This window comes from Herpailurus yagouaroundi, unplaced genomic scaffold (genome assembly GCF_014898765.1).
Source record: "Herpailurus yagouaroundi ecotype Mexico unplaced genomic scaffold, PumYag 67793, whole genome shotgun sequence".
Taxonomy (NCBI): Eukaryota; Metazoa; Chordata; class Mammalia; order Carnivora; family Felidae; genus Herpailurus; species Herpailurus yagouaroundi.
This window is the reverse complement of record NW_024420586.1, coordinates 17,784,843-17,792,225: the sequence shown is the minus strand read 5'-3', so window position 1 is coordinate 17,792,225 and position 7,383 is coordinate 17,784,843. Positions and strand designations below refer to the sequence as shown.

General features: G+C 56.7%; 1 long non-coding RNA gene across 1 annotated transcript; it reads left to right on the top strand.

Moving 5' to 3' along the window:
- Window positions 1-2,696: 2,696 nt before the first annotated feature.
- On the top strand, window positions 2,697-4,893 carry LOC121026087 (uncharacterized). Its single transcript, XR_005788259.1, has 2 exons — window positions 2,697-3,220; window positions 4,759-4,893. It is a non-coding gene; the product is annotated as an uncharacterized LOC121026087 (long non-coding RNA).
- Window positions 4,894-7,383: the final 2,490 nt, after the last annotated feature.

The following is a 7,383-nucleotide window of genomic DNA, read 5'->3' as shown; positions in this document are numbered from 1 at the left end:
GCTTTCCCTGGTTGTGCTGGCCCTGGCGTGGGGCTTGTTTTTTAGGCCCTGCCTGCCCACTCAAGAGGTAAGAACGCTTAAGAATCCTTGATCGTGGGGGCGCCCGGGGGGGGGGGGGCTCAGTAGTGTAAGCGTCTGACTCTTAGTTTTGGTTCAGATTCCTGATCGCGAGGTTTCGTGAGTTCGAGCCCCGCATCGGGCTCTGCTCAGGCAGCACGGAGCCTGCTTGGGATTCTCTGTCTCCCTCTCTCTGTCTGCCCCTTCCCCACTCGTGCTGTCTCTGTCTCTCTCCAAATAGATAAATAAATAAAAACTTAAAAAAAAAGAATCCTTGATGGCGGAAGAGTCGGGAAGCAGGGAGTCCCGGCCCAACCTCCTGCCTCAGGCGTGGACAAAGAGGTCTTTGGATTTGCGGACACTTAGAGGTTCACGCAGCCCTCGCACCCTTGCCGTCCGGGAGCCCCTTGCCCTGGAACGTGTTGTCCTCTCTTCCTGTCCTCCAAGGTGGCTTGAATTCACAGCCGTCTCCCAGGGATGAGGAAAGAATATCCCGTCGGGCATTATTTAGGGCCCGCTTGGCGGCTCCCGCTGGATCACCGGGGGGCGGGGGGGGGGGCGGGTAGCAAGGGCAGGGACAAGGACAAGACTGGGAATCAGGAATCTCTGTCTTGTGCAGCGCGGGCGATCAGGAGTCCTGGCAAGAGGTTACTCGGGGAAGCTGGAGGATGTTATCGACCAAATTGGGGTTTGGGGATTATCTATGGATTTCATTTATCTGTGTTTTCCCTGGTCTCTCTTGTTGTAGGTAATTAAGAGCTGATTGCTGGTAATTAAGAGTTGCTGAGAGAGGCAGCAGGATCCAAAAAGGAGACGCGCTCGTTTTGTCTTCCTGTGGACAGGCTCCTGGCGCCCGCCCCTCCCCCTCCGCTGCCCCCTCCCGCGGGGACGTGGGCCCTGGAGAGCAAGTCACAGCCCGTCCGCGGGAGTATCTGTGTATACGCTGTGCTCCGACTTCCTGCCGTCCTGTCATTCCCGGGCCTTGAGTGAAGGCTTTGCCGAGCGGGTTGGAGTCCTAATCTCCTGACGCTCAGCTGCGCAGAGATGTAGTTTCCGTAGTTGGCCCGGACGCAGTCTTAGTGGGCTCTTGAGCCCCCGTTAGAGCCGGTGGTGCACAACGTGAACTTGCCAAGTCAAGGAAGCAGCCATTTCACACTTAAGTCATGGTCACTCCGAGGCCGCCGCTGTCCCCTCCGGACTTCCTCTTGCCCTCTCTGCCCTGGTGTGAGCCGCGGCCCTGGGTTTCGGGGGGTGGGCAGGAGGGAGCCCCAGGCCGTCCTGGCCCTGAGCGAGGGACGTGTGTCCACGTGCTGCCCTGTGTCCTGCCCCAGCCACCGGGCTCGCTGGCCTCGGATGAGTTGTGCGTGTCCCTCGTGGACTAGAACACGAACCCCGATGCCCCAGGTGGCCACAGCCTCGGGGCCAGAGGCCCCGCATGCTGCTGCCCCACATGTTCCCGCTGGGACTCTTTGGTTGTGGCTTCTGGGTGCCGTGGGGGCTCCGGCGCTGTTGGCTGCTCTCTCCGCCGTGCTGGGGTGTGCAGGAGCCAGGCCGCTCTTGGGACCACTGCCGAGGCCCCTTAACCACGGCGACTTCACCTTCGTGGCTCCATGCTAAGTGTGGACTTCTCTCGAGGACATGACGTTTCCCCTGCTGGCTGCACTGGAGCAGGTCCCCCCCGCCCCCGCCCCCGCCCCTCCCTTCTCCATTTTTTAAACTTCTCCGGGGTTTCTGGGCCTCCCCCTTGCCTTGTACCATGCCTGTCCGGGCCCTCAGTTGCCATGGAGTCCTTTTTTTCTCTCTCTCTTTCTTCCTTTCTTCCTTTCTTAGTTCATTTCTTTGTTTTCAGAGAGACAGAGACAGTGCAAGTGGGAGAGGGTCAGAGAGAGAGAGTCCTAAGCAGGCTCCACGCTGCCAGCTGCAGAGCCTGACGCGGGGCTCGAACCCACAAACCGTGAGATCATGACCTGAGCCAAAAGCAAGAGCTGGACGCTTACCCGACGGAGGCCCCCTGGGCGCCCCGGCCTGGAGACCTTTCTACTGTAGGAACCTTTATCCCCTCGCCGTGCGTGAGGAAAACTGCCCTCATTCTTCTATATATTATGATCCTGCACGGATCAACGTGCCAAGTCCAAGGCGTGTGAAAAGCCAAGCTTTCAGAATTCCAGAACACCCTCTGGGTCCCAAGCACCTAGAGACTGCATTCGGACATCATGGCTCCCAGGAGCAGTCAACCTGGCGTAGATCGACGAAAGTCTCCTTGGGGACTTGGGGAAACGTTTTCATTCCTCGCAGACTAACATCGTGCTTGGGTGGCTCGGTTCCGAGGGCGAGTGTCCCAAGAGGGAGAGAGAACGAAAGAGAGCCAGGTGGAAGCCGTTTTGCATTTGGGGACCTAGCATCGAGCCCCATAGCCTCACTTGCTGCGTTGGTCGGAACAGGCACTAACCCATCCAGGTTCAAGGGGACAGGAGAAGGACACCACCTCTTTTTTTTTTTTTTTTAATGTTTATTTATTTTTTAAGAGCGAGTGCAAGTGGGGGAGGGGCCGAGAGAGGGGGCAGAGGATCCGAAGGGGGCTCTGCGCTGACAGCGGTGAGCCCCGATGTGGGGTTCAAACTCATGAACTGCGCGATCACCACCCAAGCCGGAGCCAGACGCTCAACCGGCTGAGCCCCCCAGGTGCCCCACCTCTTGATGGGGACGGCAAGATTCTCGAAGCTCACACGGGACTGCAGATATTGCTGTGGCCGTATTTGAAAAACATGAGCTATCATAACAGAAGCGTCCCAGGGGAAGAGTGGAACAGACCTTGCTGCACCATGGCAAAGGCTCAGAATCTGGGGAACCAGCCCGAGGGATACCCAGGGCTCCTTTAGCCCCGAACACAATCGAGGGGCCGATCCCCTGCCTGGATCAGAGATGCTGGGAGGACACTCACCCCGGGGCTTGCAACACACGGGGCACCCCTTCTGGGTTCGTCTTTGTTGTAATCCGGGGAGGACTAAGCCATCACAGCCACTATCACAGATGTTCTGGAAGGCCTACTATCGGTGGTTCCCGTGATGATTGATAGATAGCATGCCGTCTCTGCAATCCTGCATCTCTGGGCAGGGACCGAGGCAGACTGTTCTAATCCAGGGGGAGGAGTCTTCTGACAAAGGTAAGCATGAGTTTCTGGAGATGCATGTGGAGGGCACCTTCCCCGATGGGGCTTGCTGTGTGGGCTTGGAAAGGGGCCCTTCCTAGATGGGGCGCCATCCGAACTGGGTGGTGAGTGAGAAGCGGGAGCTGACCAGAACAAGAGCGCAGTGAGATGAGTGGAGCATGGGTTGAGTGGTGAGGGGGGAGGAGGGTGGACGGAGCACCGGGGACCCCCTCCGCCAGGCCTGCCAAGGAGTCGCGATGGACGGATTGATTTTCGCTTTCCTCTGTCCAGGGCGTCAGAAAATTCCCGGTGTCCTTGGGGAGGGTGCGAAGAATATGTGCTAGGTGGCTGTGGAAAGAGAGAGAAGGGGGCCGGGATGGAGGAGGAGGAGGAGGAGAGAAACAGGGGAGGGTCTTAAGGCAAAGGACTTTCTCGTGACCCGGCCTAGAGCCTTCTTGGGCAGAATCCGAGAGCCTAACACCCCATAAGTGAACTTAGGGGACATTGGAATAGCGTATTTAAGATCTGAAGCCCAGCTTTTCCCTGCCACACACCCTCTTACCTCCCTCCCCCGCTCAGCCCATCCACTCTTACTTAGCCAGTCTTTTTTTTTTTTTAGTTTTTTATTTAAAAACATTTTTTTAATGTTTCTTTATTTCAGAGAGAGAGAGAGAGTGAGCAGGAGTGGGGGAGGAGCAGAGAGAGGGAGACACAGAATCTGAAGCAGGCTCCAGGCTCCGAGCCGTCAGCACAGAGCCCGATGCGGGGCTCGAACTCATGACCTGCGAGAGCATGACCTGAGCCGAAGTCGGACGCTTCACCGACTGAGCCACCCAGGTGCCCCTCACTTAGCCAGTCTTAGTTTGAGAACTTGCTCTGTGCCAGGGACAGGACATGGCAGTTCGAAGTCTCTGGATTAATTAGGATCCAGTCAGGCTGAGAGTAACCGAAAGACCCCAAATGACAGCCACGTGTCCACGACAGAATTCGATTTCTCTCTCGTGTTTATGAAATCCAGATTTCGGTGGTCCCAGGCAGCTCTGAGCCACCTAAATCTGGGTTTTGTAAACACGAGAGAGAAATCGAATTCTCGTTTCTACGGTGGTTTATTTATTTATTTATTTATTATTATTATTTTTTTTATCGTTTATTTATTTTTGAGAGAGAGAGAGAGAGAGCATGAACGGGGGAGGGGCAGAGAGAGAGGGAGACACAGAATCGGAAACAGGCTCCAGGCTCCGAGCCATCAGCCCAGAGCCTGACGCGGGGCTCGAACTCACGGACCGCGAGATCGTGACCTGGCTGAAGTCGGACGCTTAACCGACTGCGCCACCCAGGCGCCCCTCTATGGTGGTTTAAAATCACGTTCAAACATTCTGCCGTGGTCCTTCCAACCAGGTGGAGTCTGAGTCCCGTCTCCTTGAATATGGGCCAGACTCTTCCAATGAATTGAATGAAACACAGGTGACTTCCAAGGCTAGGTCACAAATGGCTTCCATCTGGTTCTCTCTCTCTCTCTCTCTCTCTCTCTCTCTCTCTCTCTCTCACCACAGGTGTTCGGACCCTGGAGTTACCAGGCTAGCTGAGACGCTTTCAGACGATCCCAGCCCCAGCCACTGTCTGACCGCACGCACAAAGGAGCAGGAACGGCCGAGCTGAGCCCAGGCAACCCCCCAGGACCAACAAGAAAAAAGATACTCAGACGATGTTGTTTTAAGCCACTAGGTTTTGGGGTGATTTGTCCCACAGCAGTACGTAACTGTTCCCAAAGTCACCTCATTGCCCAAGATGGCTTCTGGAGCTTGAAGTTCATTTGCCCCCTCTGGGGACAGCAGCACAGAAGACTGAAATGCCAACTGGTCTGGAAAATCCAAGGCATCCGACTGCTATGCAGGTGGCCGTCAGCACTTGTCTGTGACCAATGGCTGACTATTTTGTCTTGCGGGTCACATATTTCTGCCCCTACTAGAGCCTGCCAAGCCACCATTCCACTCGGGGACAGCCCTGCTGAGGGCAGAGGGCTCTTTGGAACATGTGGTAGGGCCCTCTGAGGTCCTGGGGACAGAGGACATGCCTGCTGCCTGGGCTGGCAGCTGTTCCCCGTCTCGGCTCTAGCTCCGCCCTCACAGACCCCAGGTGACTTGGCACATGTCGTTGACACGGAGCCGCTCAATTTCCTGCCTTACCTCCCCTCTGGCCTCCTGGCTTGCAACCGAGTCTTCCTGTTTGGGGGCTGAGGGCTCTGCGGCTTCTCACCGGCTTTCTCTGAACCCCCGTCCCCCAAGGACAAGGTTTGGGGGGGGCAGGACGGGAGGGACAATAGCCCTTCTGGTGCAGTGGAGGCCTGGTCTCAGTTTCCTCATCTACAAAGCCCTCACGGGTTGCGGCTTTGTGATTCTGTAGTATTTGCTGACTGGCCTTGTTTCATGGGGCCAGGCCATTTGGAGGATCTCAAGGAAATGGTATCAGTTAGTGATCTTTCCACTGTAAACCCAACCCAAACCAATGTTAGCGAATGGAGGAATCCGTTGGTCTGTGTTACCGAATGGTCCAGGGGCGAACGCTTCAGGTATGGCTTGATCTAGGACCCAAAGATGACCCCAGTGCCCATTATTTTCTTTGTTTCCCCTGAATGGGCTTTAGTGGCTGCACAGTGGTTGTTCCCTGCCCCCCATCCCTGGAACTTCCAGCACCCTGACCTGCCCCCCCGCCCCCCGCCCATGCCTCCGCTGTAGCTGTTATACTCTGAGCCTTGCATTCTCCCACAACCAAACCCAGCCCAGAAGAAAGGCTGTGTCCCAGCCATCCCAGCAAAGGCCCCGATGTTCCCTTTGACTGAACCAATTCAGTCATGTGTGTTCTGTGATTAAGCCATTCAGGCTGATCCCTTGAAGCTGGGGGTGCAGCCAACCCTGACTTCCCAAACTACGTCGCTGGGAAAGAAAGGAAACGGATACTGGCAGTGTGTGTGTGTGTGTGTGTGTGTGTGTGTGTGTGTGTTTGCGAGGGGGTTACGTATCCTCAAAGATCACTCTGAAAGCAGATTTATACCCAGGATGAAGAAAGCTGGACCCCCAAATCCATATAGTGCAGTGCAGTTTGGCAATAGAAAGCTTCAGGTGAGCTCAGCAGTCAGGGAGGGCTTCTTGGAAGAGGCGGGCCTTGGATACTGAGGAGAATTTACACTGGAAGGTGCCTGGGGGGAAGGGCAGACAAGGACCCTCTTCTGTACGGTCCGCAGCCCGACAGCTTCTCTCAGTCTGGGAACTACAGTGATTGGAGTTTGACCAGGCCGTAATCGCAGAGGTAAAAGAGAAACCCCGTCCGGGGGTTAGGGGTAAATTGTGTCTTCCCCCAAATTCGTATGTTGAAATCCTAACCCCCCCCCCCCCCCCAGGACCTCAGGATGTGACTATATTTGGAGTACGGTCTTTAAATAGGTAATGAGGTTACCATGAGGTCACACGGGGGCAGGGGGGGCCCTGATCCAGCCTGATTGGCGTCCCCTCTAGAAGAGGAGGTTCGGACACAGACACACCCAGAGGGAGGAGCACGTGGGGACGCGGGGACACCGCGGGAGGGCAGCCGTCTGCAAGCCGCACAGGGAGACCTCAGGGGAAGCCAGCCTGGAGGCCCCTTGATCTCGGACTTCCGGCCTCCAGAAGCCCGGGACCATCAGGCTCCGTCGTTAAAGCCACTCAGCGTGTGGCTCCTCATTCCGGCCGCCCCGGCCGACTAATACAACTGCTTTCAAGAGTAGCGGGGTCCCCACCTCGCCTTTGCGCCTTCCTGCAGGGGCTGGCCTCCCTGTTCGGAGCCCGGCTGCGCTCCCGGCGCGAAGCCACCCCGGGGACTCTCCCCTGCTCCCCCTTTACCCCACAGCTGACACCCCAACTGCAGGGGCTTTGTCAGAACGCCCTCCTTGACGCCACCAAGCCCTCTTTATCCTTTACCTTCCTGATGGTCACTTGTCCCGGACCGTCCTTGAGCGCAAAAACCCTCGCCCTGGCCCCACGGTGTCTACTTTTGCTGAAGACGAAGCCAGATCCGGCCGAGTACGTCGCCTTGAGCAAGAGGAATCCACTTTGCTGAAGTTGAAAAGGGAGAGAAATCCATTAGTCAATGTAGGCGGCCGCTCAAGTAGGGGGGACTGAGGAGTGGGGGGGGGGGGGGGGGGG